We start from the raw sequence: 25,643 nt of genomic DNA, 5'->3' as shown, positions 1-25,643 counted from the left end.
ACTCAAAACATCCAGTGTATAAATTGAGCAGATGGAGAGCCAATAGTGTTGACATGGGCTTGAAAAGCTCAATGGGAAGCCCGTTAGGGCCCATAGCCTTCCCGGAGCGGACATCATGTATGGCCTTTGGAACCTCCGCCACTGTGATGTCTGCCTCTAAGGTGTCTTTGTCTTGTGGCGAGATAGTAGGGATATCGAGTGTAACCAGAAGGTCCAGGGACAGGGAGACCTGAGAATTAGGAGAACTAGTGTACACCTCCTCGTAGTAGCTAGCGAATATGTTGGCTATGTGCTGGGGGTCAGTAATTAGAGTACCCTCCTAATTTGCTATCTCGCTGACCCATCTGTCAGCCTGCTCCCGTTGTTCAAGCCACGCCAAGAGCTTACCCGTCCACTCCCCCTGCTTATAAATCCTGTGTCAGGAGGCCAGCAAATGCGTCGCCCAATCCTCAAAAAGAAGCTGCCGGTAGTCCAGGCATGAGGCGAGGTCAAGATCTCGGGCGACCGACTCCTCTAAGCTCGAGACCTCAGCCTCCAGTTCCGACACTCTCCTAGCACGCTCAGCCCTGTGTCCCTCCAAGAAATTCTCATTTTTTTTTACACTATAATTGACCCTTCCAAGGGACTTCCTCTCTTTATTCTGTTTCTTTGATAACCACGTTTGTCTTTTCACAGGCACGAAAGTTATGCAGAGTGATCGGTGTATGGTGTCGGAAATAGTGGCGGTCACTGAGGATGAGGGGGGTATTGAGAGAGCGTCTTCGTCATGCTGTAATCATGGGACAGCAGGGAAGGGGGCAATTCCTTTTTCAAGTAACTGAGAGGGGTTGGAAGAAAGGCCTGGTAGGGATGGTCGCTTTGGGAAGGGGGTGCCACAATTTAGACAGTTTAAACACTTTCATTTGGTCAGAGCAGCAGATGGAGAAGTATGTCATTTTGGAGAAGTATGTTATTTTGGGCACTGATAACTTGATCTGGTTTTTTTAAATGTTATTCAATGTCGGAACTGAAGTGTATGTGTTGGAACGCAGCAGGACTTAATCAGGCTGGGAAACGACGGTCAGTTATGGAAGAACTACGTGTCTTTAGGCCTTATATATTAGGGCTCGCAGAGATGCATATCACTTACAAAGACAGAGCATTATTAAAGCACTTGGGATATGAACTTATTGTGTGTACATCACAAACTGTTTCGATCCGTGGGGTGGCTCTGTTAAAATCCAGGCTTTGCCAGGCTACTGTTCTTCGTACACTAGCTGACTCTAATTCTCAAATATCTGATTTATGGGCGGATGGTTACAATATGCATGGTTTATGGTCAGAATACTGACTGCCCAGATGTTATCTATCACTTGAGTTCCTAATTGTTGGAGTGGTCCGGCGAAATGATAGTGATTGGCGATTTTAAGTGCATACTTGATCGGAAGATTAATTACACCAACATTTCCGCCTGTGCCAGACTGTCTAAAACTAGAACTGCTATTTGCAGGCTTCTTCACTTGCATCAATTGGAAGACTCCTGGAGGAGGTTATTTCCAAACGTCCCAGGTTACACTTTTTTCTCTTCACCTCATAAACACTATTCCAGAATCAATATGATACTTGCTAAATATTCCATTTTGGAAAATGCGCTGTGGTAGTATGTCCAAAAATTACCTCCGATCATGACCCGGTTAATAGTGCAGATACAGTCAAATATACAGGAATCAATTAGGGACTTTAATTTTCCCAGACATCTTTTTAGTAATTTGGAATACGTGGAGTTGATGCGCAAGGCACTCGGGGAGTATATTGATTCTAATCTGGGCTAGGCGTCAATTGCAACTGTCTGGGACTGTCTAAAGGCCTATGTGAGAGGAGTCACCTTACAACATTATCAAGCAAAATCGGCAGGGCTTCACCAGTGGGAGCAGGAGCAACAACTCTGCCTCGATTTGGAGCGTCAGCACACTATGGCTATTGCTACAAAGAACGTGGCTGAACATTTGATATATCAACAGGTCGTAGAAGTACAGGCCAAGCTAAAAAGACGGCTAAGGGATAAAGTCGCCAATAACTACCATAAGTACTGAACTAAACAATACGGCGAAAGAGTTGGGCGGTTATTGGCTAATCAAACAGCGGATCAAAGGGCCAAAACCAATAAAAATGATCAAAGGGGTGGACGGCTTGACATACACTAGGTCTGCTGACTTAGTCGAACAATTTAGGCTGTTCTATACTAAATTATATAGCACTCCTGACCAGCAGACTGTTTTAGATTGTATATGCAGGAGTGTCAGATGCCAATTTTGAACCCGATGTTATCCGAGTCACTGGAAGAAGACATTGAAGCAAGTGAAATTGAGGAAGCTATAAATGCCTTGCCAGCTGGTAAAGCAGGCGGCGAGGATAATATCCCATTGGAATTTTTAAAAACTTTTAGAGATATACTGATTCCTATCTTCCTTAAGCTGTGTAATTCTATCATGCAAGGAGAAGAAGTTCCTTCTTCTTGGAATGCGTCAAACATGGATGTATGACGTTACAACGCATACTTTTACCACGCATGCCTTTACAATGCAATATTTACAACGAAAACCTTTACAACGCATAGTGCTTTGGGGTGCTGGATAGTGAATAGTTTAATTTACTATTCCAACTCCAGTCCCCGTGGACACTAGGGAAGGCGTTGGATAGTAAATTAAACGTATTCCCTATCCTAGAGCGCCCCCCAGCGCAATGCGTTGTAATGGTTGTTGTTGTAAATACCGAGTTGTAAAGGCACTGTGTTGTAAAAGTTGCGTCGTAAAGGATGTTTCCCGTCAAACATTGTCTGCTACTCAGCTTTGTCCCCGGAAGAGACACTGACACCCACATTAACACAGCAATTGCTGCATTTGATGTTTCTGGTCAAATAGGCCAGCAGATGAGGATGCTGATGTTAGACGCCGAGAAGGCCTTTGACTGGGTGACTTGCGGAGCATTATGGGTATCTATGTCTCAAATGGGATTCGGTCAAAGGCTTATTTTATTAAGCATTTAATGCTCAACAGGGATATTATCCCAGTTATTTTAAATGTGACAAACCTAAAACTAACCGCGAATGCAAATGACATTGCTATCTTCTCGGTTAATCCAGTAAAAGCCATGGCCGCAATAACGTATGAAGCACATCGATTCGCCTCCTTTGGAGGCTATAAATTAAATGTACATAAAACACAAACGATATTAAACTTTCAACTAGCCACTCCCCCAGGAACTTTTGGGGTCACAAGTACGGCTATCTATCTGGGAATATGTCTCAGCAGCCAAGTCAATGACATTATCTCATTAAACTACGAATTATTGCTGAAGAAAGTGGTGGCAAAGCTGTGAAGTTGGCACCGGGTACCTCTCAGTATATATGGTAATGTGGTTAAAATGAATGTCCTACCAAAGTTCCTATATTTTTTTCTTACATTTCCATTAAAAGTGCCATCATCCGTTTTAAACGTTTAGACAGTGTCCTGGACAGTTTTATTTGGGGATAGCGACGGGCTAGAAGAGCTATTCGATATCTAAAATTATCATACATGCAGGGCGGATTTAAGCTCGCGGATTTTAAGCTGTACTTTTGGGCAGCATTTATTGGGCGGTTACTCAGAGGAACTGACACAAATCCCAGCTGGCTTTTATGCCAGTTGGCCTGTGGGCCTAGTACCGGGTTTCTACTATATAAAAAATCTGATCCCAATTATTTCAAGCAGGTCCGCTTTAAGGTAATCAGGGACATTACTGATATATGGTGTGAAATCTGCAAGACATATGCAATACCTGACTTACATTGCTACACTGTATTATGGGGGAATTCCCTTATTCCCTAATATATTCCACGACCAGATTGGGTAGTAATGGCAGTTCAAGGGTGTGGTGCGGGTGGGTCAGTTTTATGACGAACAGGGTTTTCAAACATTTTTATCTTTAAAAGAAGAAGTTGATCTTTCTCAAACTCATTTGTTTAAGTACCTACAAGTTAGGGACTATTTTACTCGTGGTAGGGGACTATTAGAGCTGTCTAATCCTTCTGAGATCTTGTCTACACTTGTCGGTATTAGGGGGCGAGGAACTATAGGCAAAATATATAAAAAATATATTGGGTCAGTGAGCAAGGATAGCGTACAAATTGCGGCAAAGTTAAGTCGGATCTTCTGCTGTGATATAACAAAAGAGGAAATACAAGAATCTCTTCAAACTATTAATCTAGCTGTAACATCTGTCAATTTAAAACTACAACAACATATAATTGTTTTCATGCTTTATTATACCCCTGATCGAATTTCTAAATGGGTTAATAACCTAACTACTGCTAAAACTCACTGCCCGAAATGCCAAGAATATGCTGCCGACCTACACCATATGTTTTTTACATGCCCAAGGCTGAAGGAATTTTGGTCTAATATTACTCTTACTCTTGCCACCTGGGTTGGGTATGACAACCCGGTTTGGGGGAAAAGAGTTGTTGTTGGGACTATTCTCAGAGGCTGGGGGTCTTACAAAATCTTTTGCCTCTATTATCGCGGCCTGTGCCCGCTTATGTATTGCCCGCTCTTGGATTCATACCACGTCTCCTATCATTACTGAATTCTGGTCTTTGTTGAGGAAGATCTTCGAAATGGAAACTGCATTAGCTAAAGCCAGAGGCCCCCGATCTCTGCTAAAATTCCACAGGCAATGGTCCTGTCTTCAATGGGATTAAGGATTGAATGTATTTTTGGATAGCTTTCCTTTGATCTGCCTATGTCATTGTGTGTAATCAACTATACTATTATGTGGCCATTCTTGTTTTGATTGATTTTTCTGTTCCTTTGTTTTTACAATGCTCCTCTGTGCTCTGCAAATGATTACTGATTTATTATTATTGGAAAATTTTGTGTCGGCGGATCAGATGATGACTCTAGGCTTGCTGCGGTTCAGGCTGAATACATTAATTTCTCCACAAATGCCACCAAAGATCTGATGAACACTGTGCAGAACAGGTGCCTCCTTACCTGGTGGTATCGACACTTAATTAAGTACATACAAACGCTCCAAAAGGATCAAAAAAGAGCATTCACAGGTATCAGGAATAAATATGTATTTTAAGGTAGACGCGTTTTGGTGAGGAATGCCCTTCTCAATGCAGATTACTTGTAGAGTGTAACACAATCCTTTAAATCTCCCTGGACTTGCTCTCATTGGGGAATAGATTGTAGCCATCAAGAGCAGTCTATGTATTGTTTGTACGTTGCTCCACCAGCATGCCGCCATGTTTAAACAATATCCCAGACTTTAAGTAGTCCAGGTCATGGTGCTAAATCACTTCTATCAAACGATTTGCAAAGGCAATCCATTTGGTAATGTTGTCTTTGTGTCAGCAGATCTGATAATGACTCTAGACTTGCGGTGGTTTACACAGAATACATTATTACTCCACAAATGCCATCAAAGATCTGCTGAACGCTTTGCAGATCCGGTGCCTTCTTATGTCTTGTTGGCCACACATAATCAATTAAATCCAAACGCTCCAACAGGTTCAAAAAGGAGTTTTCATGGGTATCAGGAATCCAGATTTATTTGAAGGCAGTCACATTTCCGCGAGGTATGCCTTTTTCAATGTCAATTACATGCAGAGTATAACTCAGTCCTTTAAATCTCACTTTACTCGCTCTCATTGTGGAGTAAAGCCATCAAGAGCGGACTATTCATTTTCTTTTGGTTGCTCCACCAGCATGCCACCATGTTGAAACGATATTCCAGACTTTAAGAAGTCCCTGTCATGGGCTTGCGACGATTCGGGCAGAATACAGAATATATTAATATATTATTTACTATATATATAGATATATATATATATATATATATATATATATATATATATATATATATATATATATATATATATATATATATATATATATATATATATGTATGTGACCTCTGTGGGAGCATTCATCATTTCAACTTCTGTTCTGTTTTTTGAGGTGCGAGGGGCTTCTCTCGCCCAGCAGGCAAACCCACCAGCACTGATGGGATCTGCAGTGCCGTCATTGAGGGAGGTTGTGTTTTGATATAAATATATGCGTTATATGTTAAGAACTCCGTTTCCATAGGAGGAGCTTTTTTTGTTTTGCAACTAACTTGTTTGTCTAATTTTAACAAAACTTTTCAAAAATAGGTTCATCCATCTCAGCAAGCCAGACCTTATGCCCAACCCTACACCACACATGTGCTAAAGCTATGCTCAGTGAGGGTGTTGGGTGAATAAGTAAAAAAAACTCAGATTTTCACTGAAAAACCATTGGTTAAACTGACATTATAGTTAAGTATGCTAAGAAGATTTTACGTGGTGTTAAAAATAGAAATTCACTGAAAAACCAAAGGTTGAAGTGAAATTATGGGTAGGTAAAGTACTGGGCAGGTAATTGCATGGGAACAGACAACAGCTTTGTTCCAGCTGAGAGATTGTCAGTTCCTGCAATGTCAGGTACTCAGTTGGGCAACAGAAAATGTATGGCGGGGGAGAAACGAGGAGCTCTGATGTTCAGCTGCACTAGCATCAATACTGCAGACAGACAAGGTACTGGAGTCATAACCTGCACATACCAGCCAGAACACGCAGACACACGCACACCCCCGCTCCACTCAAGATAGAAGTGGGAGACTGACTACAATGAGCCTTTTCAAGATACCAAGTAGCAGGAAGCCCTTGCACTGATAGAATGGGCATCCAGTAATAGTTGGCTTCGGCTGATCCAGTTCAGTAATGTACAGAGTACATACATTACACTGGCCGTGCTACACAAGTTAGACAACATAGAACATCGACACAGTCTGCCACAGCACACTTTTACAACGCCTCAAAAACATCGGAATACAAGGAAAAGCACTTGAATGGATCACCTCGTTCCTCACCGGAAGAACCCAGAGAGTCCGCCTTCCACCATTCAAGTCCGAGGCCACCGAAGTCATCTGCGGCGTACCACAAGGATCCTCACTCAGTCCCACCCTCTTCAACGTATACATGAGCCCCCTTGCGGCCATCGCTCGCCAACACAATCTCAACATCATCTCCTACGCGGATGACACTCAACTGATCCTTTCTCTCACCAATGACCCCAGCACCGCCAAAACCAACCTACACGAAGGAATGAAAGAAGTTGCCGAATGGATGAAACACAGCCGTCTGAAACTGAACTCAGATAAAACAGAAGTCCTCATCTTAGGTACATCCCCCTCTGCATGGGACGACTCTTGGTGGCCAGAAGCCCTTGGAAAAGCACCCATCCCGACAGACCACGCACGGAACCTAGGCGTTATCCTGGATTCTTCACTTTCAATGAACAGACAAGTCAGCGCCGTATCCTCATCCTGCTTCAACATTCTCCGCATGCTCAAAAAAACATTTCGCTGGATCCCCACCGAAACCAGAAAAACAGTCACCCATGCTCTGGTCAAGAGCCGACTGGACTACGGAAACACCCTCTACGCAGGTACTACCGCTAAAATCCAGAAGAAACTCCAACGAATCCAAAACGCCTCAGCCAGGATCATATTAGACATCCCGCGTAACGAACACATCTCTGGCCACCTGAAAGACCTCCACTGGCTGCCCGTCGATAAGAGGATCACTTTCCGACTGCTGACCCACGCACACAAATCACTCTACGACATCGGACCAGAATGCCTCAACTCACGACTGTCCTTCTACACCCCCTCCCGCCAACTACGTTCTTCCAGCCAAGCCCTCGCCACTGTACCCCGCATCAACAAGACCACCATGGGAGGAAGATCCTTCTCATACCTGGCAGCTAAAACTTGGAACTCACTCCCCACTTACCTTCGCCTTACCCAGAACCACCTAGCATTCAGAAAGCAACTTAAAACATGGATATTTGACAAGTAATCCTCCTCCCCTCCCTAAGCGCCTTGAGACCCTCTGGGTATGTAGTGCGCTATATAAATTCTTTGACTTGACTTGACTAGGTATTAGACCTACTGAGAACAAGTGGTGGACGTGTACAAATATAGGTTACAGGTAGAGTTACAAGGCCGCCCACAGGTGTTTCCACTTGGCATTGGTACTCACCGTACAAAGAAATAATTCATAGATTTTACACTGTTACGGGTGTGTGCTCATGTATTCATGCAACATTATCTTTCGGGGTAGTTGTAAACACTAATATGCATTTTGATTCTTGCTCCAAATACCTAGGTCAAAGACGGCTGTCCACATTTTGGCACTTGAGAGGAATACTGTCTGGTAAAGGCCAGTAAACTTAACAAGAGCCTGGAAGATGAAAACATATGCAAAGTCTGCACAGTCGCTTATTTGTTTAGTTTAATTTTGGATTTGCATTTTGTATCTCTGCACTTCAGACAACTTTACATATAAGCAAATGTGTAATCTCCTAAGACATACACTCCAAACAGGAAGGTTAGATAGGTCACTGCTCTGATATATTAGCTGAATATGAAAGGAAATAGTGCACTGCGATCTATACCCCTTATAAATTACCCTTCCCCATTAATTCAACAATAGGCAGTATCCTGGGTTTGTGTTCTGTAGGAAATCGCCCTGGAGTTATCTGCTTTGTTCATTATGTTGGCCTCCTGAACAGGTGGTAGTTTCCCCTCATCCCTTCACCCATTGGTCTGGTTTCTAATTTGAGATGATATATATCATCAGGAGATCAGGGCAGAATTACCACTGGATGTGATTGCTGTATGTATTAATTGTCTAACAGGCTAAGAACCTGGTTGCAGTGTGCACTGTTCCTACAGAACAAATGTTCTAATTTCTATCATTTTTGAGTAATTATAAAATTTTTACAATACTACAAATATACATCCTCTTTTATCCAGAAGTTGTTATTTGACAAATCATATATTTTGATTCAGTACATTTTTTGTTTACTGTGTTGTTTTATCCCAACATTGAATATACAAACTAACTTAACAGAAAAAAAATTCTTATGCAATACAAGTATCTTTATACAGGAATAATCTTAAATTAACATTTTGTTCATCAATCATCACATTGCTTTCACAAAGCCCAATGCATTTCGGGACTCCGTGGTCCCTTCCTCAGGGGACAAATTCTGTAAACAAATAAGATTTCCTGCATTTTACTTGGAGGTCAATTTGTCAATGGTAATTCATTGTAAAGGGAAGTCCAAAAATGTCCAACTGGGAAAGGTAACCCAAACTCATACAGGAATGGTGTTAGTAAAGAATTCACTCAACATGCAACGTTTATTAGTGAGGAAACTGCTTTGTACAGATAAAAAACAGTGAATTTTCTTTTTACATTTGTGAAATGGTATTAAAAGATGTAACTGAGTCTTGTGTAATCAAGAAAAAAAACAGTTATTGTGGTTATCGCAAAATAGTGTGGGGAGAGACCAGGAACGCATGATCTAATATACTTCTTCCTACCGGGTGGTGAATTGTCCCGCAGCGTACCATATTGCTGAAAAAGCCTCCAAATATATTGTGGCTATACTTGTAAGATGAGCGTGTATATGAATTTTCTGCATCCTCAAAAAATGGATTTAATGATGACAGTGTGCCATATTACAGGCGGGGCGCCGTGTTGTTCAACAGTGTTCATGACCACTAGCAGCTGTCTCGGTGCTCAAGATTAACTTCATGTTTACAACTAAAAAAAACTGAAAAACATATTTATATGTGTTACAATGTCGAGTACAATGAAACTATAAAACCCTATTGGTCAATTCCTTCTACAGTGTACTAGGAATACAAAAATACACACTACTGCAAATTACATGATACTACAAAAACGTGCATGCGAGATAAAATGCACTCACCCTAACTGAGTTATCCGGCACATGGACTCCAGTGTATATAAACCTCACTCTGCAAGACATATAATGATATTTATAGCAGCATAGTCCTTTGCACTTGTTGTGTCCTAAAGCTTAATGAAATGAAGTTAAGCTTCATCAAATTACTGCTTATTTGCAAACTATGCTTACTGAAGTGAAAGCTCGAACTCCTACGAAGTATGTCAGTCTTTATTCCAATAGCGTAAACTTGAGATACCAAAAAACGAGTATGAATGAATACTGATAAGCAGATTACCGCTTGGTAAAAGATAAACAGGTAACCATGGTGTACGTAACTATGTGTTACCTTAATCCAAAAAGTTCTAACGGTAATGCATGTTCCCGAGGAAATGGCTCAATCTCCAGAGAAATGTATCAGTCTTTAAGCAAATGGTGAAACCTGAGAAACAACAGAACGAGGAATAAATGTTTTCTATTGACCAAATAGTCGTCTTTGTAAGAAGATAAACATGAGTATGCATGTTATCCGTAAACTTTGAGCCAAAGTTTAAACCGTTACGCGTGTCCCATCTGGCGTTCCAAAAGGAGTGCTGTCTGTGATCGAGTGATTGCCTATTCAAATGTACCTCCCGTCAACCCTGTGAACTTGCCGTCATAGGCTTGTTTGGGGGACCCCATTACCTTTCCGCTCAGTAAGAGTAAATTACATCTGGATCAGCATAAGCTCTCTGCATCCCTGGAAACGGAAATCTTCCAAGTGTCTGAAATCATGGCAAGTGTGTGATAATAAGGGCACTAGAATCTTAGTTGGCTCATAGCTGCCAAATTGTTGTGTCTAAAAAGCATTACCCGAACATGTCTAAAAACAGCTAACATGTTTTGATAACCATGACGGCTTCAGCACTCACTGTGCAGACGAAGGGCACGATGTAAGTCTAGTGATGTCGAAAAGAAAACCTTTTCTCATGTGTAGACCTTCAGGAAGGCTAACTTACAAAAACAGTTATGCAGTGTTGTGTGCAAAAGCAGCAAAAGGTAAAATGACGTTTAAACTTCTAATAAGCCATGCTAACATAACATGCGCGCAAAGCAGGCCTTAGGCCATACTACACCCTACCTTGACCAGGTAACGCACAATAAAAGGGGGCAAGATTCATAGAATGCATAGTTCAAGTTTGAATGAGACAGAACCAAGTTTGTGGGATTTTGCCAAACTTAATAATACATAAAATAGGTAAAATAAGAGTAAAAATCCAAAGTGAAAGGGAACCAAGTCAGTGAAAACAATCACGGGTGGCCACGGTGTGAAAAAGACCTCAAAAATTAAGAAAAACATTAAGGCATTATGGAAAGAAAAATGCTCAGTTCAATACGTGTCTATGAAGCTGAAAAAGTTGCACTTCAATCCAACAGAGTATATGCACCATACGTTGCAACCGCCTCCAATAAGAAGTCGTTGTCATCATCCATGAACGTTTCAGCCATCCAGTTAAGTAACGGAAATGAACATAGATGCTCCTCAACCGCCGGGGCCTCTAGTACCATCAGAGGACAACTCGGGGTTTCTAGATAACTGCGTGCCAGAAAGTCATTGGCCGCAGTCCATATGTTCCAGTTGTCTTTAACCCCATGAGCCACTGCGCGGGCCATAATCCCGAAACCAGAGCAATCTATTTCATGAGCAAATAAGGGACTCATTAGTAGATTGAAATCCAGGTCAAGAGACACTGTGTTGCAGACACACAAATCCAGGGCCCATTCAAATCCACAATCCAAGCAATGGAAAACAGGCTGCACGCAAGTAAAGTAGGAAAACCGGAAAGATAAACCATATGCCACACTCAGAGTCGCCAGAGGCAGTGATCCATAGTATTCTAGCATCCGGTTCCGAAGCTGGAGCAGCCGGGGCAGATCGTCGAGGGGCACAGACTGTGCATCCATTCAGAAGTAAACAAATTAACAGCAGCTCCCAAAGCGAGAATTAACGGAAAACCGCCGAAAACACTCGAAAAAATCGAATGCAAAAATGCTGGGATCACACCAAATACAGTTTGAAACAAGGTCACAAGGCCAGAACTTACTAATTTTAAAAAGTTTGCCAGGCCCGTGGTCGACGAGGCATTGAAGATTGTGTGAATCAAAGCACCGAAATGCAGGGGCAGGTCTGTGTTTAATAAGGCATTCACCTCAGTACGAGTATTTGCAACGTGAAGGACGAATGTCTCACGCGCAGATGTGAGGGGGACCTCCTACTGGGACAAAAGAGCTCTTATTCGACTCATCTTGTTGAACTCTGCTTTCAAGGTCGTAATAGAAGGCCAGATGGAAACATCGAGCCTCCCATGTGGAGGAGGAAACAGGACATTCTTACAGCAAACTACATGTTGGGAAACCGTAACAATATACGGAATACCAGCAAGCATACCACACCAGTCTTCATTATTTAATAAGAAATAACTACCGTTAGCAAGCACTGTGAAAGTCGGTGTAATAGCCGGGGTGTGGGTGCCTTTGAAAACACATGCAAGATTTGGTGCTGTAACATTGCAAGAACCGTGCAATTGCAGGTTTCTACAGACTCAAGAGTGATCTGGTGTGGATGTGCAATCTTCAACTTTTAGGTAAACCTCTTTTCCCTCTCTCAATCAACTATATGTAAATGGGAGATTCCACACTTCTTGTAAAAAGGCACTACCTAAAGGTTCAAATCTGCCTATGGCATAGTGTTTCATGCATGACTGAAATTTAAACAGGGGGAAAGGTAGTGTTATTAACCCATGGATGAGCCAAACTGCAGATTCGACTCGGCCACTGAAAACAGTAATGGTTCCAATTTTTCAATTTGCAAGAGTGAAAACGTGGCATCTTTCATTGACATAAATTGTTATTTAACAGTCAAATTAAAAGGCAAATAATGATGTCGTGTTCATGTAATCCCAAGGCACCTTCCCAGATTTTAACGTTTGAAGAGTCCAAGCAAACTGCACTATAGAGCGCAATTGATGTTGTTCATGGTACAGAACTGCAACGTCTTCTTGCACAATATCAACAACAGATGAAACAATATTTTCTAATGTGTAAATACGGGAAGAAAGGGTGTTAATGCTATTATCTACAACTGCAAGCACTTTTTCTAAATTGGCCTGATATATAGCTCTGAGCCTAGAAGCAGCTTCAATCTGGGACAGTTTCCAAACCTCGTTGTAAGCAGCATATATATCCATCTTTTCGATCTGCCTGCTGCAGGACTTTTAACAAAATCATTTAAGTCAACGGCTTCAGTGAGTTTGGATAAATGCAGCTTAACAGACACCAAGGTTGAATGTCTGAGCCAACTCTGGCATAATTTGCCTACAGAATAGGTGGTGACTGTATGCTGAGTCTGTAAACAAGGATCTACTCTAACCTCTGTATAGCCAGGGGTCAGACCCAGAAACCGGTCCTGGCACGAATCTGCACTTTTTTGCCATAGTATGAGACATGCATGATGCAAAGCTACAGTGCCTTGCACTTGCCAACTTTTAGAACCCCAAACAGATTTAAGATCAACGGTATCTTTACACAGCTCATAGCCCTCAACAGCCAACTGGTCAATAATGGACTTTGAATACTAACATTTTGTGTGGGTAAGTATAGCCTTGAAGAGGACTTCTTAGTCATCTTAAAATAAAATGCATTAGGGTTTGATTGATTAAAATCAGTAAAATAGGAAAACTTTTTCAAAAGAGTTTTGGAGCTGCCTTCATTAGGTGCGGGACAATGTTCCCACTGTGTGTAGTTAACCACATTTCGAAATGAATTTGTCTTATGCAGAAAGTGATTGCCAAAATGTTGGTAACAGTACAAATCACCATACCTCACAGACTCTAAATATAAATCTTTAGCATCGAAGGCAGCATAATATTTCAAATCAGAAAATAAAGCCTCTATGGCCTGGAAGTCCCAATCATCAGAGCGAATATTTTGTTTAACCACATCCCCCATAGAAACACGGAGTACATTGGGAACATTAATAACCTCTGTGGGCCCATGAATCTGGAACTTGACAGCATCCCATACAATCCCATCTAAAACGGGCCAAGCAGTTATATTCACAAATATCTCGTCTCTCTTCATGATGTGTGAAGAGGAGGGGGAGCCAAAGTTCCATCAATTAGTCTAATTGAAGTTCTTTCTTGAACGTAGTGTTCATTTATAAAATGAAAATAATACACCACAAATGAACATGAATAAAAAAATTGGATCCAAAATTTTTTTTTAAACCAGGTAGCAAAAATTGAAACTTTTGAAGGGGCCTTAGCTGTTATATAGCCAGTGTCAAATGAAAAACATCTCCAAATCAGGCATAGACAAGTCAGTGGGTAAGTATATTCAGTATCATTAAGAGGATCACCAGCAGTTGAATTCAATAAGGGATTCACAACGGCATGCATTTCATTGGCAATATCAAGCCCGATGGCAGGATCTGGGACCAAAACAGTGTCGCACCATTGCTGGACATGAAACAGCAGGAGTCATACTAGGAAGAATCGGCCACCCTGTGTTATGTTGTGTTATGTGATTGTGATTTTTATAGCGCACAGCTGCCCCAGCAAAGGGGCGTCCCGGCGCTTTTGACTGGCAGAAGGAAAAAACATAACTGAACAGAAAGAAAAAAGGAATAGCCCGAAGGCGCTCTTATGGGCCAGGAGGGAAGAGGAATGTTTTGATGGCCCTCCTGAAAGCAGACAGATCCTCTAGGGCACGGATATGAGCTGGTAGTGAGTTCCAGAGCTTGGCCGTGAGGTAACGGAAAGACCGACCTCCGGCCCGAGAACGTTTGAACCGTGGAACTGTGGCCAGATTTTGACCCAATGACCTCAAAGAGCGGGAGGGAACATATGTGGTAAGAAGATGCACCAAGATCTGGGGGGAAGACAGCTTAAGAATTTTAAAAGAAAGACAAAGAGTCTTAAACTCGAGCCTTTGAGCCATGGGGAGCCAATGGAGCTTATGAATGGTTGCTTTCGCCAAGCAGAACCTAGGTAAGCCCACCAGGGCTCTGGCCGCAGCGTTCTGAACACGTTGAATCCGGATGACTTCCGCCTGATTGGCCCCCAGCAGGAGTGAACTCGCATAATCAAATTGAGTATAGTGGCCTGGATTATCAACTGTCTGGTCGGGGCATCAAAAAATTTCAGGACTGGCCTAAGCTCACGCAATATACCGAAACAGGTAGCAGCTACTTTTTAGGTGTGTCCGCAAAAACTGAGGGCGGGATCTAACTAGTCACCCACATTTTTCACCTCAGACACCGGGATGGGAGTTGGACCTAGCTCTGAGGGCCACCACTGATCGCCCCAGAGGTTGCTGTGTTTGCCCACGATTAGAACCTCTATTTTCTTCGCGTTAAGCTGAAAGCAGTTCGCCGTCATCCAGCCAGCCACTCCTGTCAGGCCATCCCTGAACCTAGAGGCCCCAGAGACGGCATCCCCACTAAGGGCCACCGCCAGCTGCGTGTCGTCAGCATAGGATACCATATTCAGGTCCCACTGCTTGGCGACCGCAGGCAGCGGCTGCACATACAGGTTGAACAGCGTGGGGCTAAGTGCCGACCCCTGAGGTACTCCCTGCTCAATGGAATAGGGCTTGGGCTCAAATGGAGGTATCGCGACCCGGAATGTGCGATCTGCTAGGAATGACCAAAACCAATCCAATGCCCGCTCAGAGACACCTGCTTCTCCCAGACGACGCAGCAGTATCACGTGTGAAACCGTGTCAAACGCGGCACTGAGGTCAAGTAACACCAGTGCCGCAGTCTGACCGGAATCCAACACGGAACGCAGATGTTCCGTCATAGCAAGGAGAGCCGTCTCGGTGCTATGACCTGCCCGAAACCCGTTCTGACAGGGGTCCAGGATATTGGCGGTTTGGAGGTGTTTAGACAGGGTCTAATTCACATGTATAGTTTGACATTGTCAATGGAGATGTACCTGTTCCCCTTTCGCCCAGGAAGAGAAGGTAAAATGACTGTTCTTGTACCCTGTACGCCAAGCACAGGAACTGGAGCTCGATAGGTGGTACCGAATTCCTTCTTGTTCGCGATCTTCTCTCGGACCAGTACTCCAACTTGGGGTAGCCAGCCGACTAGCGTAATCTGCAACGCAGCATCAGATGTGGAGGGCAAATGTTCCTTTGCAAGACTGTCTCTGGTCTTTTGTAGGTTCTGTAAAACATTAGAATGCTCATCTACGTCTAAGGATGCGGCCGCCACTGCCATGTCTAGACCATCAAGGTCCGTGACAAACATTTTGATGCCAAAGAGCATTTCGTATGGGGTCTGCCCACCCAGAGACCTTCTAGGGAGATTATTTAGTGCACGCTGTACGCTATTGAGGTGGTTAAGCCAGTCTCTGCCAGTACCTAATACCTTAGCTGTCAAGGAATGCTTTAAGTCACGGTTCATCCACTCCACAACACTATTACCCTCAGGCCGGTATGGAGACAAAAATTTGACCTGGACCCCCAATGAAGCCATGGCATCCTTGTACGCCTTATAGGCGAACGCTGGACCCTAGTCCGAATGGAAGGTACCACCCGCAAACATTTCCACAAAGACACGCAAATCCCTTACGACAGCTCTGGAATCTGCACTCCTTAGAGGCCACAACCACACAAAGCGCGCGCAAGAGTCAACTGCTACAGCGTATCTCATCAGATACGCTGTATCTGATGAGAAAGGACCACAATGATCTAAATAAACACACGCAAGTGGTTTATTAGATATGTACAAATGAGTTTGGGGTGGACGTGCAGCAGTAGAAGGTTTATTTTGCTGACAAATGCCACATTGAAGGACATATTCACGCGTTTGTTTGTACAAACACCGCCACCAATATCGTTGCTGTAGAAGAGAAACAGTAGCTGACACGCTGGCATGCAATGAGGTAGCTTGTCTCCTTCCCAGTAGAAGAATTGGCTTGGTAGTTTGGTTTGCCCTGTTCCCATCATGCACTGGGACAGGAACAGACTAATTTGCATATAGCCAGGTTCTGAAGCTGGGATGGTGCAGTGAGCTAAAAAACGGTGATGGATCAAGCCCTGATCTCTTGACTGGGTAGGAGTATTCTGCATCATTCAGAAACTCTGTCCATCACCTTTTCCAAAATTGATGCAATGAGGTCATCCCAGCGTGGGCTGCTGTAATCAAAGTCTGCCTGCGGTCCGCGTTGGGTATTAACCTGTCACCAACATCATTAATTCTCACATAAGGAACTTATCAGGACTTAAATGATGAGTATTTAGAAGGTAAACCTCTAGGGTAATTACCTCCCTTCTCTGTTGCGGCAATAGCTGCCAAGATGTCATCATCAATCTTACTTTTGGAACGTGTAACTGCTGCCACTGCATATGTTGCAACTGCTGTCTTTGCAGCTTCATCCGCAAGACAGTTGCCAACAGCGTGAACTCCAACTCGCTAGTGACCCAGAGTATGAATTATAAAGACAAGTGGCAGCCTCTTTTTTAGCTCAGCCACTCAAACCCAGATCATGGAGTCACGATAATCATTTTGAGTCCAAAAGGGTAGATTGTCGATTTATGATTGAACACAGTAGTAAGAGGCACTTACATTAAGAGTAGTCACACTGGGGTCCGTGTACTCCAATGCAAACATCAGAGCACGGAGCTCTGCCAATTGGGCGGTACGACCCCCTAATGTCTGTGTATGCACGACATCGGACTTGAATTTACCATCCACCATAGTACCAACCACAATTGCGCATTTGAACCCGTAGCCACTTGCGCGCTTCCGTCAGTGTAAATGATACAACGGAAATCCTCCTGTGGGCGCATCGTCAGAGGAGCAGGATGAACAAATTCGTACTGTAAGAACTCTTGAGTCTGCAGGGAGGAATCAAAAATGAACGTGACATCCGGAGATGTCAAGGACGTGGCCCATTGTATCGACCGAGGGTACAAAACTTTAGAATTTGGTACACTGGCTTTCGTCACTGCCTCCGAGGCAGCATACCGAGTAAGAACCAAAATGTGTTTTCCCTGTGACAGTGCACGTTCCTTAAGAATCGCCATTTGCACTGCTGTCAAAACGTTTTCCACAGTGGAAAACCGCAACTCAGCCGAAGTGTACAAGTGTGACTAGTAAGCAATAGGCGCTGTGTCACCCTCATTAAAAGTGAGGGACGTGAAACCCAGCGCCCCTGGCACGATTCTGATCACCAGGTTGGTGTGGTTATCACTGGTCAACAAGAAATTAGATTCAAGAAGATCAGCCTGCAAGGATTTCAAGATAGCTGAATGTTCAGGCAGCCAGCACGATTTGGAAAAAGAAGGTTGTATCAAGGCGTAAAGAGGCTTGATACGCTGGGCATATTCAGGAATGTAGGTACGTCCGAAATTCAAAAAGGGCAGTAAAGATTGTAGTTTCTTCAGTGTAGTGGGAGCGCGCAAAAGTGTGCATTTCTCCAGGAAGTGAGGAGCTAAACCTCGACCTTCATTGTTGAGCTCATAGCCCAGGAACAACACTGTGTACTCTGCAATGTGAGATTTTGCAAAGTTAAATTTGTAGCCAAAATCTGCATAATTTATAATTCTGCGGACACAGACACAGATGCGGCCATAATTTGTCGTCTGTGAGATAAATGTCATCCACATACAAACATGCATATGTGTCGATTCCCTCCAAGAGAGAGACAACGCGGGTGGCAAAGACGCCAGGGCTGTTCTTATAGCCCATAGCCAAATGGCAAAATTGGCACTGTTTGCCACCACTGGTAAAAGCTGTCCATTGACTACTAAGAGCCGACAGATTGTGGGCAAAAAAAAAAACATTGAATATGTTAAGTGTTGTTTTGAACCTTTTACGCACAAGACTTTCCACAAGAGCAGAACTGTGAGTATTCTGCACCGCGCACGTACGACAATGTGAATTTAAGTGGCAGTAATCCAGTACCAAACGGTACAAGCCATCTGGCATGGTCACAGTAAAAAGAGAGTTATTCATCGGAAAGACAGACGTTTCAATTACACCTTGATATTCCAATTGTTCAAGGATTTCCGCAACTGAAGCTTTTGCTCCTCGCCTCATGGGGTATTGGGGTTGAGGCTGTGGTATTGACCTCAAAGGAATCTCATGTTGAGGGGAAAATTTGACCCACCCACAGTAGGTATGGTACAAAGCCGGCGCAAGCGCCTTAGCCCAATCTTCTGCAAAATGCAGCGCCTGCTCTTTCGGCACTGTGGGGGAAGATTACCTCCTCACCTTGGGGAGTAGCTAAGACAAAGGGTGGGGGCCAGTCGACCTCCGCCAACAAAATAACATAGGTAGTAGTTAGATTTTCTCAAAAAAAACCTTTTATGGTACGTTCTACGTTACCTTCAATTATAAGGACAATGGCATAAAGTCTGTCAGGGGGAGCCGCTCTAGTGTCAGCTGTTTCAACTACAACGAAGGTGTCAGTCACTGTTACCTTCAGTAGTGGACGCGGGGCCTCCCACACTATGGTAATCTCCGCCGTGCTGTCCAACAGTGTTAGCGCCCATGTCTGATTCCGAAGCTGCTTTCTCACTATCTGTGGCCTATCTCGCTGTTACCGCAGCAACATTCTTCTTTTGCAACTGGGGTCTTTGTTGCAGTGACTCGTCTTGCTTGCCTTTTCCGTCAACCTTGCGAGGCTGCTCACGGCTCTGTTGGGCACCTCGACCTCTGCCACCGCCGCCTCCTCCATCTGTGGGTGGGACTGATGTTTCCTTCAAAGAGCGAGGAAAATGTTGTTCAGGAACCTGAAATCAAACAGGTGACTTAATTGTAGTGCGTTCACGCAACTCATATGTCCCCTAAGTAGAGGCAGGTGTAGGTGAAGAAGGACGGGACCCCTGTTTCTGCTGCTGTTTCCCCTGTTTTTTGTACTTACTCCAATTTTGTTTCTGAACTTTTGGGCGGTCATCTTTATCAGATGATGCCTGCTGAGTTTGCTGCTGTGTTTGTTTTTTAGCAAAAGGCTTAACAACCAAATTATTACGGCCAACGGTCTTATAAGCCTCCGTAATAATTCTCGTTAACTGACTGGGTTTGTCGGCGTCTGGGACATAGCGCAAAGCATTAGAAACTTGGAAACTTACTGCATCCCCCTTAACATTTGCAAGGTCGAGTTCGCGAACCATGTTAAACGCTCCCACGAGTCGCATTCCCAATTCCACAGCCACCTCCGGCCCGTGTTCATCCTGAACACACTTAATGATGGAGGGTAGGAAAGTCATAGACGGGGTGCCGAAGCCCCTAGTATAGACTGCTGCAAAAATCACACCCTAAGTAGTACAGTCATTTACGTCTGGCACTAAGTCTTTCTTCAAACTGATTGTAAGGATCCTGTGTTTTTCCACAGGAGAAGTATTCGGTAAAACTGCCTACAGTTGGTTGAATTTCTCGGCAAGCCAAAAAGGCCTCTCATCCTTATCCTGGGGATGCTTGCCCATAACCGTATTAACCATAACGGGACTAAGCTTATGTCAGTTCGCTCAAACTGGATGCGCTGCACCACCCGGAGCCCCACTCGGGAGGTTGCGGGAAATGTACTGAACCAGACCCCTTATCACTGTTACATCAGAGTTATAAAGGGGTCTCAATTCAGGAGCTATCAACCGCGGCACATTAGGATGCGGAGTATAAGCAGCTAAAACAGGCCAAAAAGCACCTGCAATCAACAACGGTCCTTATCGAACAGTTGTTATTACGTGTGGAAGGGCGCCATTAAACCAAACGGCATGCTGCCAAACAGAAATCGGAACTTCCTGTGTCCTATATAGAGCGAACTCTGCAGGCACGGCAGATGGAGTGTATGAGTGAAATACACCAGAAACAGCATCAACCGCAGGAAACGTAACCCATGAATAAAATAACTCAAAGGGGTATGCTGTGTCAGCAGATATTACAAAAACCACTGCCTTTCCTTCCAAAGAAACTAGGAAATCCTGTAAATGATTCCACACAGCCAAGCGACTGTGTGCTGGGATATCAACCGCAGCCATATCGACACAGTGAAAGATAAGTACAATGCAATATAAAAAGCACAACTGGGTAGTAATTCAATAGAAAATCGTTTTTATATTATCAATCGTTTTTATATTATATTGTAACTATAGGTAGATTTTATCCGTCACCACTGTCAACTGGAAACAATAGTGAGGGGTTGTGGACTGATACAAGCACTACTCAAGAGTCTCACAATCAGACCACATCGTTGGTGGCGCTATGTTGCAAAGATCCTGCTCATACACAGATCTGTGCACAGAGACCTAGGACATCAGTGAATTGTGGTGTACCAGAAACTCACCTCAGTACCTAGAAAAACCCCAACCAGCTAGCATCAGTGTCACATTAGCTCTTCATCCTAAATCAAAGTAACCATTGTAAATGTAAATGTATTTGAGCTTATATAGCGCACAGCTACCCACAAAGGGTTTCCCGGCGCTTGCTTAGGGAACCCGTCCTGGTATTCCCCTGTGAGATAACCCCGCAGGGTATCCACAAGGTGAAAGCCAGGCATCCCGCCGCGAGGGGCCGTTGTGGAGATTAAGCAAGCTATTGCCCAGAGTCGCAGAGTGTGAACCCATGAGTTGAGAAGGCACCGGCGCGAGAATTATCAAGTCCGTGGAATTTTTGAGCCTAAGACCCGCCGAGGCGGGGAATTGAACCCTGGTCCAGGGCCAATCTCAGCTTCTGGGTCTGCCGCCTCTAACCCCTGAGCCACACTTCTCCACTGAGAGAACCTAAAACATGCTACTTAGGACCATCTCAGGAATGGTGGGAAGTGGGAACACTCTTTCGTTATACTCTCATACCAGTCCACAACAGTAGTAAATAAGAGACACGGTAAGGTTAAAATATTTATTTTAACGACGTGATCTCATGTGCAGTGTCTTAGCCAACATAAGCAGACATATGAGACACATGGAGAAGCGTGGCTCAGTGGTTAGAGGCTCAGAAGCGTGGCTCAGTGGTTAGAGGCGGCAGACCCGGAAGCTGAGATTAGCCGTGGACCAGGGTTCGATTCCTCGCCTCGGCGGGTCTCGGGCTCAAAATTCCACAGAGTCGACAATTCTCGCTCCGGTGCCTACTCGACTCATGGGTTCACACTCTGCGACTCTGGGCAATAGCTTGCTTAATCTCCACTATGGCCCCTCGCGGCGGGATGCCTGGCTTTCCCCTTGTGGATACCCGGCCGGGGTATCTCACAGGGGAATACCAGGACGGGTTCCCTAAGCAAGCGCCTTGAGACCCCTGGGTTAAAGTGTGCTATATAAATCGAAACACATTTACATTAACACCTTCGATGCTGCTGACGGAACGGTTCCGTCACGGCCCGGCCACCGCGCCTGCGCGTTGCTGATTTCGCGCCTGCGCGGCGCTGATTTCGCGCCTGCGTGGCGGGTTTAATTAGGCAGGCCGTGACGGAACCGTTCCGTTACAAGCACAGCTCAGCCGTGACGGAACGGTTCTGTCACCAGCGCGGATGAGCCGCGCGACCGTTAGCGCTGCGGCAGAATAGCCGGCGCAGCGAAGGAGTTAAAAATAACATGGTCAGCATGGTTACAATTCCATAAAATACAAAAAGAGAAATCATATTACAATTATGGTGAAAACAGTTCTAATAGTGCCTAGTTTTAACAACCTCTCTATATAGGAACTATGGGGCATATTATCAAGCAATAGCGAAAATTATCGCTATGCATGGTTAGCGGCTAAAATTATATTGCCGGGCTCCGACGATTTTTACCGCTGAGGTACCTTGATATTATCAAGGTTTATCTCAAAAGCGGTAAAAATCCTGCGAAGTGCATTAATATCGCTGAAAAATCAGCGATATGCATGCATTATCGTGACAATGCTCTTAGCCATGTTATCCACCTTCCATTGGATAACATAGCTAAGAACTGCTCTGGGCAGGCGTTAGCTTTTGGAGATATTTGCGCTTAGCGCGAATATTTCCAAAAGTAAGGCTTTGTTGATAATTGGAGATAGTGATATTAGCGACTGTTTCCAGTCGCTAACATCTTGGCACGCCCACTTTGCATGTCATTAGCGATAAATATCGCTGACATGCAAAGTTGTCCCCGAGATGATCGCTATCTCCTACTAGCTGTCGCTAACTGGTGTTAGCGACAGCTAGGTAATAGGGCGATAAAATTATCGCTGCTTTAGCGGGAAAAAGTCCTGATAAGGCGGCGATAATGGCCCTTGGTAATATGCCCCTATGTATTATAAACTAAAGAAGGTATCATAGGCTTGCTTGGGGGACCCCATTAGCTTTCCGCTCAGTAAGAGTAAATTACATCTGGATCAGCATATGCTGTCTGCATCCCTGGAAACGGAAATCTTCCAAGTGTCTGAAATTATGGCAAGTGTGTGATAAAAAAGCGCCAGAATCTTAGTTGGCTCACAGCTGCCAAACTGTTGTGTCTAGAAAGCGTTACTCGAACATGTCGAAAAACAGCTAACATGTTTTGATAACCTTTATGGCTTCAACAGTCACTCTGCAGACTAAGGGCATGATGTAAGTCTAGTGATGTCGAAAACAAAACCTTTTCTCATGTGTAGACCTTCGGGAAGGCTAACTTACAAAAAGAGCTATGCAGTGTTGTGTGCAAAAGCAGCAAAAAGTAAAATGGCTTTTAAACTTCTAATAAGCCATGCTAACATAACATGCGCGCAAAGCAGGCCTTTGGCCACACTACACAATGACTGAACTAATCAGTATACTATGTTAATTTGACAAAGATGTTAGGTAGTTGGAGTCTAAAAATCATTGTCCATACGACCACATCTAGCTTTTTTCTCAATTTCAGATGTGGGGCAGGATCGCTATGGCGCCAATATTGGCAACACTCCCCAATTCTCGTTCAGCAAAATACATGAATAAACCTCACAACACCTTGTTAATGGAGAAAATTGCTGTAGGATTATTTGCATAACAAATATGCCAACATGGTGGGTTATCTTGCGAGCGATCCAAGGGCAGGCAAGCCCCCCTACGCCGCCTGATGAGCCAAATTACACCGTGACCGTCGCCAATCAATGGTTACTAATTTTGGGAGGGGGCACCCCTCCCAGCGGTGGACCACCAGTCCACGCCCTTACTCACGCCCCCAAAGGGGGGGGGCGGAGCGTTCCAGGCCCAACACCACCCATATGACTAAAGGGGCGCTGTCGCTCTTCCAGGGGACAACACCAAGACATCCCTGGGTACACTTGGCTTTGAACCCTTGTTGTGCTCCTGCATAGAGTACCCTTCTGTTCCTTGAAGCCTCTGGATCGCCTTGTAACTCCTCCTGCAACACAAAACAATAAGTTAGAATATTCGCCACCCCCCCACCCCTTTGCCAGTCCGCAGGGTAAGCGGTAGGGTCGGAAACAGCGAGACGGGCAACAGACAAGAGGTCGCACTGTGGGCGGGGGAAAGTATATATACTTCCTGAACCCACCACAACTACCCCCCCCCCCCCACCCACCCCCTCCCCCCACCACAGCCGGAAGTGACGCTGCCCACTGGCACTTCTGGCCACTAGAAGGGGAACCTCTAGCTGATGACTCTTGTGCGCTCATGTGGCACTAAGACGGCCGCCCTCTTAGGACAGTCCCCTTCGTTGAGCGCGGGCAGCCCACAATCTCTAGGTTGGCCACCTGCACAAGCCCATTGGCAAAGGGGTTAGAGATTGGTTAACACGTTGATGTATTTTATAATGTAGAAGTACTTAAGATTGTCATGTGGCTGTTTTTAGGATAAATTGATATACAGCCTGTTTGAAGAACATTGTTGGCATGGTGGTTAATCCTCCCTCTCCCTTTTGGTAGTAGCAATTACTTAACTTGCTGCTTTTACACATTGATTTGACTAGGAGATCAGACAGTTGGGGGCCAAAGATCATTGTGTGTGTACCTTGGCAGTTAAATGACTTGAAAAGGGACTGGATGCCAACTGCCTTTGGCAGGAGTACCTTTTATCAGCCTCAGCAGAATGCGCCGGTATCAAAGGGACATGGGAATGTCAGTGAATGCAAGGGATTGTGGCACAGCATACGTTCCCGTGGCATGATATCCTTGACACTACGCGACTTCGGAGCTCGAAGGCTGACTCCCGAAGAGGTGTTGAGCTAGTTGAAGGTGTACTTACTTTGGATGGGTTATTTGGCCGCTTCGTCAGTCGGTGTTACGATGACCAGGTACAAAGAGAAACAAAGCTGAGAAGAAGGATCGGAGACGGCAAGGTTAGTCTGAAACCTGACATTATTTAAGCCTGGACGGAGGTTAATGAAGGGGATAGGAAGTTGTGCCCTAACGTTGAACGTTGTTTGCGATCTACCTATCGCGAGACTATAATTATTGAAACAGTCAAGAGAGCGATCCGACTGTAGATGATCTGATCATTGAATGAAGCTGAACAGTGTGCGTCGCCAAGGTTTACGGGCCAGGTAACCACTCACACGCAGACCGGGAAAATACCGCCGCTCCCGCATGTGCAGCACTTGTTGAACAGTTGTTATGTTTACATTATTTGAGTAAGAAAGGGACTTTCAATTGAGATAAGACTTTTATCGAGACCATCAAAGAAGTGCTCTACTTGTATATGTAGATGTACAAAAAAACACACCTGTCACAAAAACCAATGCACGTGCTTTTCGTCTTGCATTATTTTGACTTCGGGACCTTATGGTCTTCTTTTTAAGTTGCTCTAAGCCATTTATCGATGTTGGCACATGTTCACGCTATTATTTGATCCACTGGCTAATACTACTATGTTATACAGTACTGTACTATACGGTGCGCTGCTTGGCATTGGGATC

At 44.3% G+C, this 25,643-nt stretch overlaps 1 protein-coding gene across 5 annotated transcripts in view; it reads left to right on the top strand.

Moving 5' to 3' along the window:
- Positions 1-25,643, top strand: part of ZBTB20 (zinc finger and BTB domain containing 20) — a 2,236,857-nt gene that overhangs the window by 98,541 nt on the left and 2,112,673 nt on the right. The window contains exon 1 of one of the 5 annotated variants that reach the window (XM_086935526.1): positions 24,787-25,067. The exons of the other annotated variants lie outside the window; for them this stretch is intronic. The gene's annotated coding sequence lies outside the window, so the exon portion shown is untranslated. Of the gene's footprint in view, positions 1-24,786; positions 25,068-25,643 lie in introns of those variants that run through there. 5 annotated transcript variants of the gene reach the window in all.

This window comes from Lissotriton vulgaris, chromosome 8 (assembly GCF_964263255.1).
Source record: "Lissotriton vulgaris chromosome 8, aLisVul1.2, whole genome shotgun sequence".
NCBI lineage: Eukaryota > Metazoa > Chordata > Amphibia > Caudata > Salamandridae > Lissotriton > Lissotriton vulgaris.
The sequence above is the reverse complement of the archived record's forward strand: the minus strand, read 5'-3'. Positions and strand labels throughout refer to the sequence as shown.